This window comes from Sapajus apella, unplaced genomic scaffold, assembly GCF_009761245.1.
Source record: "Sapajus apella isolate SASKATOON/1434 unplaced genomic scaffold, GSC_monkey_1.0 scaffold118, whole genome shotgun sequence".
NCBI classification, from domain to species: Eukaryota; Metazoa; Chordata; class Mammalia; order Primates; family Cebidae; genus Sapajus; species Sapajus apella.
Genome location: NW_022437058.1, coordinates 1,894,355 through 1,911,555, shown reverse-complemented (window position 1 = coordinate 1,911,555; position 17,201 = coordinate 1,894,355). Strand labels below are relative to the sequence as shown.

Here is a 17,201-nt window from a genome sequence, read left to right as displayed (position 1 = left end):
ACAAGACTCGAATTTTACAAACCCACAAAAATATTTAAAATTTCCTACTTCATAAATGAATAACTTAGGTTGTTTGGAAAATTTTATACTCTCATTATAAAAGAATGCAAATTAAAATTACACCTGTTAGACTGGCAAAGATTCAAAATTTCATATCTCACTAATAGGTCAAGACTGGGAAGAAACAGGTCCTCTTTTTCACTATTGATGGAAAAATCGGTTGGTCCAGCCAAGTCACTTTACAAAATGAATTTCAAGATGATTTCCTGCATTGTCAGCACCGCCACTGCTCTAAGTTATGTGAGTAGGAAATTGCACTGACACCTCCTAAGCCAGCCTGGGCAGGACCAGAGGGAGCCGCATGGTGGTTGCCCCCTGTCCTGAGCCCACCTGCCTGCCTGCCACCCTGCCTCTGCCTCCCGGTTCCTACTAACCCGTCCACCTCTCTGGGACCACTGGGCATTAAAGGAGGAAACATGCTGGCCATCTGCTGAGTGCTGCTGGCCAAACAGTGGGCAGTGCTGGCCCAGGTGGCTGCCCTACGCTGCAGGTGGTGAGTGATATACTGACTAGGATGCTGCATTCCCCTGACCTGCCCAGAGGGGGAGAAGATCATGCCATGGTCCACTGGTTGGACAGGAATCCCCGTACAGGTTCATGCTCCAGCAGATGGGCTGGCGTGGGAAGGAGGTTGTTTTTGAGGCCTGTGCAGCTCTATGACTCTGGAGACCATTCTTCCTGCCGGACTGGCTGTCCAGGGGGTCTGTGCTTTGCTGGTGGATGTTCCTCCTGAGGAGCTCCAGCTCTCCTGCTCCTGGAAGAACCCCCTCAGAGGCACTGGTTGTGAACAGAGTCTTCGGAGTCAAGGTTCTGAGTCAAGGCTGTGCTACTGGGAAGGAAGTTTCAGAACCCTCAGGCAGAACCTCTTCCAGGAGCTGTGCCAGTATTCCCAGGAGTCCCAGAAGTTCTGCCAGTTGGCAGTGCCAGAGTGAGATTACTCTTTCTATACAGTGTCCCTGTGTGTCACCAACAGTGTTGGGAGCACATTCAACACAACCCAAACATTGGAGGGTTATGGAATCCTGCAACCCGACCCACCTGTCAACATCACAGTCATTGCTGTGGCCAGAAAGCCCCGCTAGCTCAACGTCACTTGGCAAGACACCCACTCCTAGAACTGATGTTTCTATAGACTATGGTTTGAGCTTTGATACCTGGCTGAACAGTCGAAGATGTTCATAACATGGATGGCCAAAGATCTCCAGCATCTGTGTCATTCACAACACCTGGAAAGGCATTAGGCACCTGACACAGCTTCAGGCCCAAAAGGAGCTGGGGCAAGGCTTGTGAAGCACGTGGAGCCCAGAGGTCATGGGCACCCTTTGGGCAGACTCCAGGAGTCCTCCAGCTGAGACCACCTCCATGCAAACACCTACTACTAAGAAAGATGACGACAATATTCTCCCCAGAGATTCTGCAAATGCAACAAGCTTCCTGGGTTAAAGAAGAACATGGAGGTTGCAGAGTCTGAAACACAGTAAGACCTGCATGCACCTGCTGTGTTCTTTGGAGTGGCTGGTCTCAGAAAGACCCAGACCCACCCCAGGCATTGTAACCTCTCATCTTGTAACCATCTCCCCATCAGTGCCTTGTAACCAATGCCACCTCCAGCCATGGCCGACCAGATGCCAGGGACCCATGGAGGCCTAATGCCATCAACAATAGAGACTGCTTCTTCCCCAGATAGCTAGCCAGGTGGCACACGGCAGGCTGGGTGTGTGAACCAAAAAAGTATCCGAGACAGCACCCAATCAACTTAAAAGTGTATTTTGCCAAGGTTAAGAACATGCCTGGAAGAAACAAACATGGAATCATAGAAAGTTTGGTCTATGACTTTTTCCAAAGATGCTTTTGAGGACTTCAGTATTTAAAGGAGACAAGCGGGCTGGAGGGGGAAGAAGGAGGGTATGACCACATGTCTGAATCCATATGTGGCAAGAGAAAAGGAGCAGGCAGAGGAATAGTCAATGACGTATTCATCTTGGGCTCAGTAAGTCAGCACTTTAACATAGAGCAGCTACCTGTGGAGATGTTTAACCTTGATCTGCAGCTGTCTGCCTAGGAACAAAAGCAAAGGCAGCTTCTTGTGCACCTCAGCTTTCTGCTCATGTATTTTCTTTTGGAATGATGAACTGTGGGTGCTGAGCTCTTATTTTCCCTTCACAGGTGTCGGCATGCTGCACCGTGTGGATGACAGAGCACAAAGGGCTCAGCAGAAGCCACCTCTCGCTGTCCTGCCAGCTCATCTCAGGGCATGGGGACTTTGGCTTCACTTTTATGAAAGAGCCTGGCAGAATGTTCTAGATCAGATGAAAATCAGGCTGCTGCAGCCATTCAGAATAAAGAAGTGGTTGAGTTTTTAAACCTCCTTTCCCAAATGTCCTGCTTAAGAGGGTTAGAGTGAGCTCAGGCCACCATGAGGAGGGCTGTATCAATGCTCTGTTGGATACTGTGGAGGGCAGAGCCAGGCAGCTGGGAGGGAGCCTCAGTGTGAAGGAGAAGCTGCTGGCTGCCCACCCCCAAACTTGTGCACAAGCTGCACCATTGTGTAGGTGGGATGGATTTCCAGCCAAAACCTCCCTCAGTCACCTTGCTCTGACCCTCTGTGCGGTTACATCTTCCAGCTCAAATTCTGAAATCTCAGTGCTTTTGCAATTTTGTTTTCCTGGGCCTGAGGATGGCTTTTACTTAAACCACCTAGACTGGAGAAGAACCTCTTTCTGCCTTTCTTCCCCACAGCAGGGGGTGTGGGTGAGTGAATAACACAGTATCTTGGGGTCTGACGGTTTTAAATGGGGAACTATAATTAGGTCCTAAGCATTTTGTTAAATATAAATGATAATCCTAGGCATTTGCTGAATATAGAAGCAAATGTATTGGCTTTGGGTTTCAGGAGGAGAGAAGCAAAGGAAGGAGAGGAATGGGGGACAGGATCTTCATGGCCTCCTGTAGTCAGGGGCTGAGGGTGACCCCAGCCTCTGAAAACCAATGCTCTCTGTCTCTCACTTTCCCCAAAGAAGAGCTGGCAGTAGAGAGGGCTTCCGCCAGCACTGAGATCATAACTGTTGTATCTCATGTTTGTTTTCAACTGAACCTGAGTAGCAGGGAAGATATTTTAACAGTAGGGAAAACAATGTGGAAAAATAAAGGAACCCAGCAAGAATGCGTTTTGATTTGCCTTTTTAAAAGACCACCAATTGTTTTCCCTGGGGAAGGCGGAAGATCCAGTATTCGCTGTGTCCGTATGGAAGTAACTTGTGGGGGAAGCACAGGAACCTTGTTTAGCCCAAAAGCAAGTCAAGTGAAAAAGGAGGAGGAGAAAAAATAATTTTCCCTATTAGAGAAGAGATTCTAGTTTTATTCTGTATTTATAGTTTGCCTCTTCTCTGGGGAAAATGCACCTACTCCCCCGGGTGGTTATGAAGGAAGGGTGTCCCACTCCTGGTACTAGTGCTGAGAAGTCTCCCCACTCTACCAGGCAGGGTTCCAGAAATTCCCCACCCTAAAAGCTGCGAGCCCTCTGCTGTCAAAGGGGAAGTTCTTTTTGTTTAGTTCTTTGACTTGGATTCAGCTCAGCTAGAATGAAGCACCCACTAACAGTCTAGCCATGACACAGTGACTGATCACTCCAAGTAAGTTTTCTGGCCAGGATTTGAAAATTCAATGGTATTACTGGCTACCCAGACAGTTAACCCTCAGGCATTGGGGTATCCCAGAGTAGAGATGTGATTAAAATCTGTTGTGTAACCACAGACCCAAAATTTACCAGACCACAGAATCTTCTGAGTGTACATTTTATAAAATCCTTTTAACCTTTTAGAAAACCAACCACCACCACCAGACAGGTGTAAAGGATGAAAATCACCCTGTCTTATTTGTCATTTGCCAGGTTCAAGCTGTTATGATATTCCACAAGTAGTGATTTTCATTGCTGGGTTTGTCTGTACATTTTAGACTCTGTTGCTGCTTGTGGCAACTTATCTTGTTAACAAAATTCAAGCAAGAGTGAACTGCTTTTTAAAACTAAATGAAAAATAAAGATTGGCTGGGTGAGGTGGCTCATGCCTGTCATCCCAGCACTTTGGGAGGCTCAGGTAGGAGGATCACTTGAGGACAGGAGTTCAAAACTAGCCTGATTGACATAGCGAGACCTCATCTCTACAAAAAGAAAAATATTTACAAATTAACTGGGTGTGGTGGGTGTGGGATTAATTACAAATTAATCCCAGCTACTCTGGAGGCTGAGATGGGAGGGTCAGTGGAGCCCAGGAGCTCAAGGCTACAGTGAGCCACGATTATGCCCTTACCTTCCAGCCTGGGCAATGGAGTGAGACCTTGTCTCAAAAAATAAATAAGTAAATAAATAAACATAAGCTTCCTGTTTTTAAACTCCTAAGAGATTGTTTCCTTAACTCATCAGCATTAAGGAAATGGAAGGAATTTGACGCACCGTGGCCCCTTTCTCTTCTTGTGCTCGGTGCTTCAGGAGCAGCAGCTTAAGGTGCAGACACGGCCAAGTTCAAGAACCACACGACACACAACCAGTCCTGAAAACGACACAGAAATGTTATCAAGAAACCCCGATCACAAAGATACAAATCTCTTAAGGAGGTCGACCCCAAGTTCCTAAGGAACGTGCACTTTGCCAAGAAGCACAACAAGAAAAGTCTAAAGAAGATGCAGGCCAACAACGCCAAGGCCATGAGCGCAGGTGCCGAAGCCATCAGGGCCCTCGTAAAGCCCAAGATCCTGCAGGTTGTCAGCCACAAGCGGGATGGACTTGCCTACATTTTCCACCCCAAGCGTGGGAAGCGTGCTCATGCCCGCGTTGCCAAGGAGCTCAGGCTGTGCTGGCCAAAGGCCAAGTCCAAGGCCAAGGATGAAACGAAGGCCCAGCCTGCAGCTCCAGCTTCTGTTCCAGCTCAGGCTCCCAAAGCTGCCCAGGCCCCTACAAAGGCTTCAGAGTAGACATCTCTGTCTGCCAATGTGAGGACAGAAGGACTGGTGCGACCCCCTGGGCTGCCGTCTGCATAGGGCTGGGGTCCTCCTGTGCTATTTGTACAAATAAACCTGAGGCAGGAAAAAAAGGAAAGAAAAGAAAATGGAAGAAATTTGCTTTGAGGGATACAAAATCTTTAGAAGCTGTTGGTCTCCATTTATAAAGATGAGGAGTTATATCATTTAGGTCCCTGGAACCAGATGTTTAATACTCTTCCCAAAATTACAGGGGAGAACTTGTTAGGGTAATTGTGGGCTAAATTTAGGCTGTTATCAAAGAGACGTAGCTGTTATACATTAGCAAACATTTATGACAATAACAACACAGCAATGTAGCTAACATGTATTGAACTGTTACCCAGTGCCTCTCCCACAGCTAAGCACTTCCTAGTGCAGGGAGAAGCGATTGGCTATGGTTTCTTGATGCCTAAGGTTCTCCTGTACGGGCACAACCACGCCATTCTGCAACCTCTGAGCTTAGTAGGATTGACGCAGACGGTATCTTGCTTTTCTTCATCCTCATAACCCGACAGTAGGGTATTTCCCTGTCCCCCAGTCAGTGCATAAGCCAAGATAAAACAAAACATGAGAAGAGCACGAAAATATTCAACCAGGTGAGCTGATAATTTTACATTAGCCTAAATTAATGCTCCAAATTACCCTCTAAAACCGGTACTGCTGTTATCCTCACTGGCAGTCAAACATTAGACTCTGACTCCTTCCTGTGGCTCATGTTAGCTCTTCTCAGTGCTGGTTCCTTTTCCTGGCATCCAGCACAGGACTTTCTTTTCTTTCCTTTTTTTTTTTTTTTTTTGAGAAGAATTTTCCTCTTTTCGCCTAGGCTGGAGTGCAATGGCGTGATCTCGGCTCATTGCAACCACTGCCTCCTGGGTTCAAACAATTCTCCTGCCTCAGCTTCCCAAGTAGCTGGGATTACAAGCACCCACCAACACACCTGGCTATTTTTTTGTATTTTTAGTAGAGACAGGGTTTTACCATGTTGGCCAGCCTGGTCTCAAACTCCTGACCTCAGGTGATCCTCCCGCCTCGGCCGCGCAAAATGTTGGGATCACAGGCCTGAGCCACCGCGCCCAGCCTGGACTTTCTTAAAGCAGCACCTTCAGTGTATGTGAGGTTCTTCAAATGTCCCAGAGCCACTCCATCTGTTCTCCCCACTAGAGAAGTCCCACTTTCCCCTCAAACCATGTCAGTAATTACACAGAATGTCAGAAGCCACACAGGTCCGAGCCCTCCAGCATGTGAGATAAGATGCTTCATGTCAATATTTAAGATGGTGCTTTTTCTCCAGCAATAAAATTGAGTCACTGCACATTAAGAAAGTATCACACTGTCTCCACGCTCTCTGTTAAGAACAAAATAACCCTTCTTTTAAAGTAGTCCTCAAAATTAGCTCTGCCGCTTCCATTAAGGGTATCATCTTGGTATTTTATTGCCTTTTAAAGTTGCTTGTTATTTTAACTCCACCATTTTACAATTCAAAGTTGCTTCTATAAAACCGGAGGTTATCATAGGAGACCCTTTGTGAAAAGCCTCTGAATGAGCCTGACTCCTGGTTCCCTTTCTATCAGGGAAAACACCAAATCTGAAAGGACACTGAGAATCCCTTGAGGTGACAGTTTCTGTCTTCAGCCTGTTTGCATAGGGCTGGAGACTTCGGCAGCCAGGCCCTCATTAGGAGGGAAACATAAAAAAGGGAGCTTTGAAGTTTTCCTCCTGGGGCTTGGCACATCTGCTCTGGGACACTGGACCCATCTGCGGGACTCTGGACCCAGCACCAGATGTCCATCTGAGAAAAGTCCAGTGGCGGAGACAAGGTCTGGAGCAGGGAAGAGATGGGGCTGAGAGAAGAGCTGAGGAGACAGTGGAGGAGGCAGCTCCAGAAGGAATTCAGAGCAGAGGCCCTGCTGTAAGGGCACTTTAGGGACGTTTTAACCGGCATATTTTTCTTTTTCTGTGTGTATGATCGTGCGTTGCACCAGAACCCTACACATCTAAAGAAGCCTACGTGAAAGATCTCTCTCAACTATTTTAAATATTCTAAATGATCAAAAATGCATTTGTTGCAGGCAAGCTGGCAGCCAGTAGCTTTTATTACTTCTTTGTAATTCATAAGATAATAAAATGTCTTTTAACCAAGAGCAACTTAGATTCTAGTAAATCTAATCTCTCTCTCAACACACACATACATTATGTTACAGATATATAATGCCTACAGATTTGAGGAAGGATGTTGACGTGTTTGCCAACCTATTTGAAAACTCAAATGAAATGGATGATTTCCTAAAGATGGTGAAGTTGACAACATTCGTATTAAGAAGTTGTGGAAAGCTAGAGAAGATTTTTAAAATAGAAAAATAAAAAAGAAGAAGAGAGTCATGTGAAAGGTCTGCTTTTTAAAAAAGATTTGGCACACATGATTTTAATGTTGGCTTCTGTTTCTTCCAGATTTTCTCCAGAGAGGGGAAAAATTCCAAGTTCATTTTTGATGAGGCTATCATAATTTGGATATCAAAAGTAGATGAGACTAGAACACAAAACAAAACCTATAGACAAACTCTACTTCTTAAAATAAATGCAATAACACTACCACAGATGCAACTACAAAAAAAAAAAAAAAAAAAAAAAAAAAACCTCAGCAGCATAGTGAAACAAACATATCTCATGACCTAGAGGGCTATCCTGGAAATACAAAGTGGCTCATCATTAGGAATTGTATTGATAAAATCCACTAAATTAAGAGATTGGAACATCTTAATAAATCTCGGGAAAAGAAAGCAATGGGTAAAATTTAACATTGAATCTCATTGTTATACAATCAAACAGGGAAATCCAGGAGAAAATAAAACCTCTGAACCCAACAAAATATATATACCAAAGTCTGCAACAGACATCAAATTTAATAATTATTAAAAAAATTTACCACAAGTGTTTAATCTAGAAATGGGATCATATCTGTAAATTAAGAAACAGTTATGTGTGCTGGAAAGAACAAGACTGCATATCCTGATTTTCAGCCAAGATTATATACACTTTAACAGTACAAGAGAATCAATTGAATATATTTTAGAATAATTTATTAAGACTGTCCCATTCATGATAGCAAATAGCAAAAATCTTATCAAATACTTAGTAAGAAGACAGTAGCACATGTACGAGGATCTATTATGAGAAAAAAATGGAATTTTTTTGACACAACAGAGAGGAGAAAGTATATCCTGAGGCTATGAGTGTATTTTGGTATAAAGCTTCCAGTTAAAAACAAAACAAAACTCCAGTAATGACTTCATTTTCTGACAAAATGGCAGAGAAAAAAAAATCTCCCTTCTACTTCATTAGCTCACGTTTTCACCCTCTCGGATGGCTGTTAAACTCACCCGCTAAGTTCTCTGAGTTTCAACTGCTATATTTTTAATTTCCAGTATGTCTATTCTATTTTTTTTATGTTTTTGTTCTCTGCCAAAGCACTCCATCCTGTCTTTTAATGCCTCAAATAGATTAATTATATTTGTTTTAATGTCCCTGCTTGATAATTTAATCATTTGATGTTCTGTGGATCTCTTTCCATTGTTTATTTCCTTTCTTTGTCAGGTCAGGTTTTCTCTCCTTGAATGCCCAATTATTTCTGATTGAGTGAGAAATATGGTTACAGAAAATTGTAGGGCTCATTCTGGTCTCTAGAGGATAAAATCTTCCTGCAGGAAGATGTTGCTTCTGTCAGGAAGCTAGAAAAAGAGGCATTAGCACTCCTGCATCACCTTCATCCACATCCAATTAGAAAACCAGGAATTGAGGAACCTGGAATTTTGGAGAGGGCTATTTACAGGGCATTCTCACTTTTAAGGTGGAGGCTTCTGAGTTCCAAATAAAGCCTAGGGTGTTTACCAAGGTCCTTCCTCGTTGCAAGTTCCTGAAACTTGCAAGCATCTGTAGAAGTTCAACTTGGTGTTACATCATCAGGATGTCAGCTCAGGGAGTAGTTTAGAAACTACTGATGGATTATTATTATTATTATTATTTTTGAGATGGAGTCTCACTCTGTCATCCAGGCTGGAGTGCAATGGCACGATATTGGCTCACTGCAACCTCCACCTCCCGAATTCAAGCGATTCTCCTGCCTCAGCCTCCTGAGTAGCTGGGATTTCGGGCATCTGCCACCACGCCTGACTAAATTTTGTAATTGTTTTAGTAGAGACGGGATTTCACCATGTTGGTCAGGCTGGTCTCAAATTCCTGACCTTGTAATCCTCCCGTCTTGTCCTCCCAAAGTGCTGGACGGATATTTTGACCAGATAGGCTGAACTGGTCCCCTGATCCTCAAGGTGGGTGGGTGATAAATTTTCCTATTAAAATGGGATTCTGGCTGGATCTGATAAACCAGTTGCCCCACACAATAGAAGTATAAACACACCACATAGGTAGTTTTAAATTTCCTAGTGGCCATATTTTTAAAATATAGACAGAAACAGGTGAAATTAATTTTAATGCCATATTTTACTTAATCTAATACATGCAAAATGTTATTTTAACATAAAACCAATCTAAAATTTATTGATGATTTTTTTTTTACATTTTTATCTTACCAGATTATCACGATTGGTAGGTATTTTCTAAATGACCGCACAGCTCAGTTGGACTAAACACACGTTAAGTTTGAAAAGCCACATGGGGCTAGTGATAGCACAGTAGTCATCGCAGTCTAGAACATTGAAATTCATGCCAAACACTAAAGCAAGAAGTTACATGAACTGTGTACAGCTAGCTAAGATCTGTGAATCTGAAACTAAGATAGGATCGACTGATCACCCACCGGCAGGGTCTAAATGATGAAAAAGCCTGGCATAGTCAATCGTAATTCCTCAGAAGCTGTCACTGTGCCACTGTGTGCTCTCCATAAGGATGAAGAGGGCGCTTGCATTCACCCTTCCCATCAAGCAGGGGGGTTTCCAGACACCACTGAGAGACACTGGCTGTTCCTCTTGGAACTTGAGAACCATGAGACCTGTTTCTGAGACTTGTATGGAAAAAACCCAGAGATCAGAGACTGTGGCTGATGCTGCCCAGCTCACAAGGGTAAAGACAGCAACCTTTGGAGCAAACTGTTCCTTTTCTGGTTTTGGGGCTCACTAGCCTGCAAGAGGTAGTGCATTAAGGAAAAGGACCCACCCATAGTTGTCTCAATTCCCTTGTCACTTTCTAGTCCTGAAACAAGCCCAAAGTGGCAGAGAAAACAATTTTAATGTAATGATAAATAGAATTTGTTTATTACATTCGAGTGACCAATTGACAATTACTGAGATGAGACTGTTCCTATAAACAAAAGCACCTGGAAGCCTCAGTACCTATCCAAGATGTTAATTGAGAGGTAAGCAAAGAAGAAATAGGTTCACAGAGTACATTCTGCATGCAGGGATTAGACACAATAAAGCTTCTCTGGTATTTTCCTGACTGGGTCCTCTTCATTCAATAAACTGGTTGCTGGTTCATTCAATAAAGTGAGGGTTTTTGTTTTACCTCTTGTGGTAGCAGGTAGGGGACCAGAAAGAGCTAAGAGAACCTGAGAATCAGGTTAGGCTTGCGGCTCATGCTGCAGAATGGGGGGGGGGGTGCTTCCCCAGGGTCATACCCTTGATCAGTGGGACAAGCACAGCACCCAGAGGCTCATTGCACCTCAGGAGGCTGGTCCGTACTGCCCAAGGACAACACCGTCGCTCTATCAGGCCAGAACCCTGGTGTCATCCAGAAGCTCCTGTTTTTCAGGGTTCACTTTCTGCTCTGTGGAATCTTCTCTTGCCACTTGGGAAGGTGGAAGGAGATGGCAGACTTGGAGACAAGCAATCAATAGCTTCGACAAGCAAGTTAAGGTTGTATTTTTTGATTTATTGGTAAGAGACTAGTTAAACTGGAAGAGATTAGAATTTTTGGTTAAAAAAAAAGTTTTTTTGCTTTTACTATTAACAACAAAAAAGCATGCCCTTTCCTTTAACCCAAATGCCATTACCAACCATGAGTAAGGAGAAGGATGATACCAGCCACCTAAAATAAAGGATGCCGCACACATAGGCACAAACTGTATTACATTTTATAAAGGAAATCAACATTTTCCTTGAGAGCATGATATTTGAGTGGTGTCAAAAGAAAGCATAAATGTTAATCTTTGTGGCAGGAGGATGAAGGAAGCAGAGAATTATAGGAAAATATAGCATGAGCTATGAGAGAAGAAGTCAAGCTATTGGAGGCAGGAAGCTATAATTTTGAAGACAGGAGGGCTCATGGTGATTGCCCAGGCATCTTTTATTTTGCAGACAGAAAATTCTGTCAGATGATTGCAGAATTGCAGTAGTGAAGCTGATGGAATCCAATGAAACTTTTAATTCAGAGATGTTCTGTCCCCACCAAAGCATGCTGCAACCTTTCCCCAGGGAACTGTTCATTGACTGCATTTTTCTTTTTGTAATTCAAAGATAATTCAACACTACGTATTTGCTGTGGTTTGAATGTCTCCTCCAAAATCCATGTTGAAACTTTACCCCCAGTGTGGCATACCGGGGATAAAGTGGGACATTTAAGAGGTGATGGGGCCATGAGTGCTCTCCCCTCATGAGAGAATTATTCCACTCATGGGTTAATAGGTCAATGGGTTACGGTGGGAGGGGAACTGGCGGATTTGTAAAAAGAGGAAGAGAGGCCTCGGTTGGCACACTCTGCCCTCTCACCATGTGATGCCTTGCCCCGCCTCAGGACTCCACATAGAGACCTCACCAGCAAGAAAACTCTCATCAGATTTTCCCTCTTAATCTTGGACTTCTCAGCTTCCAAAACTTTAAGAAACAAATTCCTTTTCTGTATAAACTACCAGTTTTAGCTATTCAGTTATAAGCAAGAGACAATGGACTAATACATTATTCTATAAGATTTTGGCCCTTTCTTCTCCTTTTCACTTTTATGATCATAGCTTGGGAAGACTGTATTTATTAATGACAGACCCAACGATATCCTGTTACCATGGAACATTTGGGTACCCTGAAATTAATATGCTACAGCTCTAGTGTCCAATGTGCTTTCATTTGGAGACGGGGTCCCAAATAATTAAGGCTAAATGAGGAAATTAGGTCATAAAAATGGAGTCCTGATGTGATAGGATTGATGTCCTTCCTATAACATGAGGAAACTCTCTCTCCTCCCCACTGCCACCCATGTAAGGATACAGTGAGAAGACAGCCATCTGCCAACTAACAAGAGACCCCTTACTGGAAACCAAATTGGCCAGAACCTTGATCTTGGACTTCCAGCCTCTAGAACTGTGAAAAAGAAATTTCTGGGCAGGGCGCGGTGGCTCAAGCCTGTAATCCCAGCACTTTGGGAGGCCGAGGCGGGTGGATCACGAGGTCAAGAGATCGAGACCATCCTGGTCAACATGGTGAAACCCCGTCTCTACTAAAAATACAAAAAATCAGCTGGGCATGGTGGCGCATGCCTGTAATCCCAGCTACTCAGGAGGCTGAGGCAGGAGAATTGCCTGAACCCAGGAGGCGGAGGTTGCGATGAGCCGAGATCGCGCCATTGCACTCCAGCCTGGGCAACAAGAGCAAAACTCCGTCTCAAAAAAAAAAAAAAAAAGAAATTTCTGTTATTTAAGCCACCAACGCAACAGTATTTTTTTATGGCAGCCCAAGTAGACTCATACACATCCCATCCTCTATGCTCTTCTTCAATGTGACCATCCTAGTCCCCACTAAGTCCCCCTGCTGAAGTTGGGCTGGCCTCAGGAACTTGGTCAGGAAGCATGGACCTCAGCCCTGTTCTCTTGGGATACTTGCTGTCTGGATGATTCCTTTTGAAACCCTCCTTTTCAGAGCCCCGTGTCCAGGCTGTGAGAAGTTCAAGCCACATGGAGATGCCAAGTGCAGGCACAGAGCCCTAGCTGATTCCAGCCTTTGAATCATTTCATCCTGAGCACCAGGCATGTGAATGAGAAAGTTTCCAGTTGGTTCCAGCCTCTAGCTGGCCAAGCCAACCACAGAGTTTCAGGTTGTCCCAGCTGACGCCCTAGACATCATGAAAGAGAGACAAGCTATCTCTGCGGCACGTGTCTGAACTCACAACCACAGCATCTGCAAGTATAATCGAATGGTTGTTCATGCCATCAGGTAGGGGCACTTTGTGTGTGCATCCATGGTTACCAAAATGTGACATGTCTTTCAGTGAAATTTCCTCAGTGGGTGTTGTCTGGCCCACCCCTTCAATTCTACCCTGTCTGACTTGTGAGAAGTGGGGACAGCAGAGATGCACATGAGGCAGAAAACCTCCTGGGGGTGAGCTAATGACAACTTGTGGAATAGAGTTCAAAGTGTTTCTTATTTGTGTTCTTTCTCCCCATTTTATTATTTTTATTATTTTTAGAGATGGGGACTTGCTCTGTCCTCAAGGCTGGTGTGCGGCAATGCCATCATAGCTCACTGCAGCCTCGAATTCCTGGGCTCAAGTAAGTCTTCTGCCCCTCCCTTCCAAGTCACTGGGACTACCGGTGTATGTCACTGTGCCTTGCTAATTAAAAAAAAATTATTTTGAAATTTATGTATTTATCTATTTATTCATTTGCTTACAAGTTCTCATCAAGTTGCCCAGGCTTGTATTGAACTCCTGGCCTCAAGCAATTCTCCCGCCTGGACCTCCCAAGTCGCTGTTTACAGGAATGAGCTACTATGCCCAGCCCTCCAACTTTATTCTTGATGGTAAAAGGTTCCAAATTGCTTACCTTAACTACCAGTGTCTCTGAGCTTCTAACTTTGGTTATACTGAAGGCTATGTTTGGTTATACTCAAGGCTATGTTTGACAGTTGGATCTGTCAAAATGTTCAAAGCACTCCATGCTGGTCCTTTAGTTCAAGTTAGACCAGCCCAAGTCACTACTCTTACCAGACAGGAACCAGCGTATCTACCATGGAGTAAAGGCATCAAGTGGAAAGACAGGAAAAGCAAGAGTCAGCCCGGTCTCTCCTTGGAAAAAGGCAACCAGGACTCAAGAACAGGTTTGCAACTAGCTACTTGCCTGGTAGTAGGCTGATTATAGTATAGTTTATTGTCCAAACAGGAAAGGGATGCTACGCATAATTACACTGGAACAATAAGCATGCATCTGGTATGATTCCATTTATGTAAAATTCTAGGAAATGCAAACTAACGTATAGTGACGGAAAGTATCTTAGTGTCTGCCTGGGGTGGGGAGGAAGGCTGGGCCGGGAGGGATTAAGAGTAAGCATAAGGAGACTTTAGGGAAGATTGGCATTTTCTTTACTTTGATTGTGGTGATGGTTTCACGGGTATACACAAATGTCAGAATTTTTCGAGTTGCACACTTTAAATACATGCAGGTTATTGTTTGCCAGTTATATTTCCACAAAGCTATTAAACAGTCTATACCACAGCCAAGAGTATGTTGCTAGACATTCTGATAGTATATTTTTGTAAAAGAAATGAAAATATTGCAAAATCATCTCTTCTAACCTTCCCTTCCCTTATTCTCTCTTCTCCTATGCCATTTCCCCAAAGTAACCACCATCAAGATGTTAGCATACTCTCCAGGCACAATTTTATATATATTCTGTGTGTATATATCCATTAAGTTTGTTTTCTTTTGTGAGTGTAGAATATTTGCCTAAATATTACCATATTGGGGAAATTATCTAATTTGTGACCATCGGGGGGAAAAACATTTCTCCTTTTGCTGTCTTCTCTGAAGACCTGAGAGAGCTTCGCTTCAGACCTGAGTGCCAGCTAACCTCCTCAGGTTGCTTTTCAGGAGCTCTTAGGTTATGACCCCTGTTTCTTAGATGCCTCCTATTCTCCTTGGTTGCACTCTTTGTTAGTTTTTGCAACAGTGTATTTTCAAGAGATCTTAGAAAACATTTTTCTGCACCTTCAGAAAAGCACATAGATGAAAAGTAAACTTTCTAATTCTTCCCTGAATGTCTAAAAGTATATGTTTTTAAAAATTTTTCAATTACATTTGATTTATAGTTTGACTGGGAATAGAATTTTAGTTCTAAATCATTTTCCTAAGAGCATTCAAGCACTGTTCCATCATCTTTCAAAAACTAGTGTTACTGATGGAAACTTTTCTACCCGTCATTTTCTTCTTCCATTGTAGGCAACACTCATGTTGCTTTTAGAATCTTTTAGTGTCTTTGTTTTAGTCTTAGTTTTCTGAAATTGCTTTAGGATGTGTCTAAATAGAAATCTAGTTTAATATGTATATATTCCTTTTTTCTAACATTGTTTAAAACATATAATATACTCCCCTTTATTCTCTCTTTTACTTTTGTAGACTCTTAGTAAAGAAGATAGCATTTCTGAATAAGCAATCTCTGCTCTGTGTCTCTAATTTTCTCTCTCGTTTCTCTTCTCTTTGTACTGAGACATTTCTAAATTTTTAAATTAGTTCTATTGAATTGTTTTATTTAGGTATTTTTAATCCCATGAACTGATTCTATGTTCTGATTTTACACCTTGTGAACAAGAGCCTGTTCTTAAATTGTGGATGCAATTCCTTCTTTTCTAACTCTGAATAGAAGTTTAAAAATACCTGGAAACCATCATTCTCAGCAAACTGACACAAGAACAGAAAATCAAACACCGCATGTTCCTCACTCATAGGCAGGTGTTGAACAATGAGAACACATGGACACAGGGAGGGGAGCATCACACACTAGGGTCTGTTGAGGGGAAATGGGGGAGGGACAGTGTGGGGTGGGGCATTGGGGAGAGATAGCATGGGGAGAAATGCCAGATATAGGTGATGGGGAGGAAGGCAGCAAACCACATTGCCATGTGTGTACCTATGCAACAATCCTGCATGTTCTTCACATGTACCCCAAAACCTAAAACACAATAACATATATATATATATATATACCACTTTGTTCTCTGGATTATCTTTGTTTCCTTTTTCTTTTTTTTTTGAGATGGAGTTTCGCTCTTGTTGGCCAATCTGGAGTACACCAGCACCATCTCGGCTCACTGCAACCTCTGCCTTCCAGATTCAAGTGATTCCCTGTCTCAGCCTCCACAGTGGCTGGGATTACAGGTGTGTTCCACCATGCCCAGTTAATTTTGTATTTTTAGTAGAGACTGGATTTCACCATGTTGGCCAGGCTGGTCTCGAACTTGGGACCTCAGGTGATCTGCCTGCCTCGACCTCCCTAAGTGACAGGATTATATACATGAGCCACCGTGCCCATCCAATTGTCTTTATTTCTTCTGTGGTCAATTCTATTCACTCCTTCCAAGGCCCTGATTGTTTCTTTTTCCTTTTTTTTTTTCTTGGAGTGTGAGTTTATAAATAAAACATATGGATGATTTATTTAGAGAATTCACAAGACTTTCTTCTACCATTGGTCTCATTTTTGGCCTTTCCCCAGGATTTGAGGGCTTCTTGCAAGGTCTGAATACAGGCAAGATATGTTACCTGGTGGCTTATTTCAGGCTATAAATAATGATAAGGGAAGTTGGCAGGTCTATGCAAGCATCAGATACCAAACAGGGCCCTGTCTCAGGGCCTCTTTTGTTTCATGAGCCCTAGTCTCTCCTAAGCAGGCATTTCTGCCTTTAATCTGGGAGTAAATACCAGCTCTAGGAACAAAAGGTGGAAAAGCCTACCATGACCCCAATTCTATTCTCAGAGTTGCTCTAAGTTTATTCTGTTTGTGTATTTCAATCCCAGGATCATGACCTAAATAAACTGCGTGCATTGAATCTGCTCTCAGGTCTGGTTCTGGAGGAATATTCTAGGATATTCTCCTGAATTCAACACTTGGCCTCAGAATCCAGAGATTTCCTTTCTTCAATTCACCAACTAAGGGTTTGGAAATATATTACATGCACTTTGTATTTTTATAGGAAAATAGAGCATATAAACTTCAAAGCTGCCAGAATCACCACTGTCCGTTTTATGACACTGTAAAATGAGGAAGGCTTTTGCATAGATTGCACTGCACTATCTTTCTTGAATCTTTCATGCACTAACCCTGACCTTGCCTTCCACAGCAGACCCAGAAGAAACACAATTCTGTAATCTAATAGGGTCCATTTACTTTTGACTTCCGCACAACTCTGGTTTTTATGAA

General features: G+C 43.1%; 1 pseudogene; it reads left to right on the top strand.

Annotated features, from left to right (window-relative positions):
• The first annotated feature begins 574 nt into the window (after positions 1-574).
• LOC116538266 lies at positions 575-1,503 on the top strand (annotated as a pseudogene).
• Positions 1,504-17,201: the final 15,698 nt, after the last annotated feature.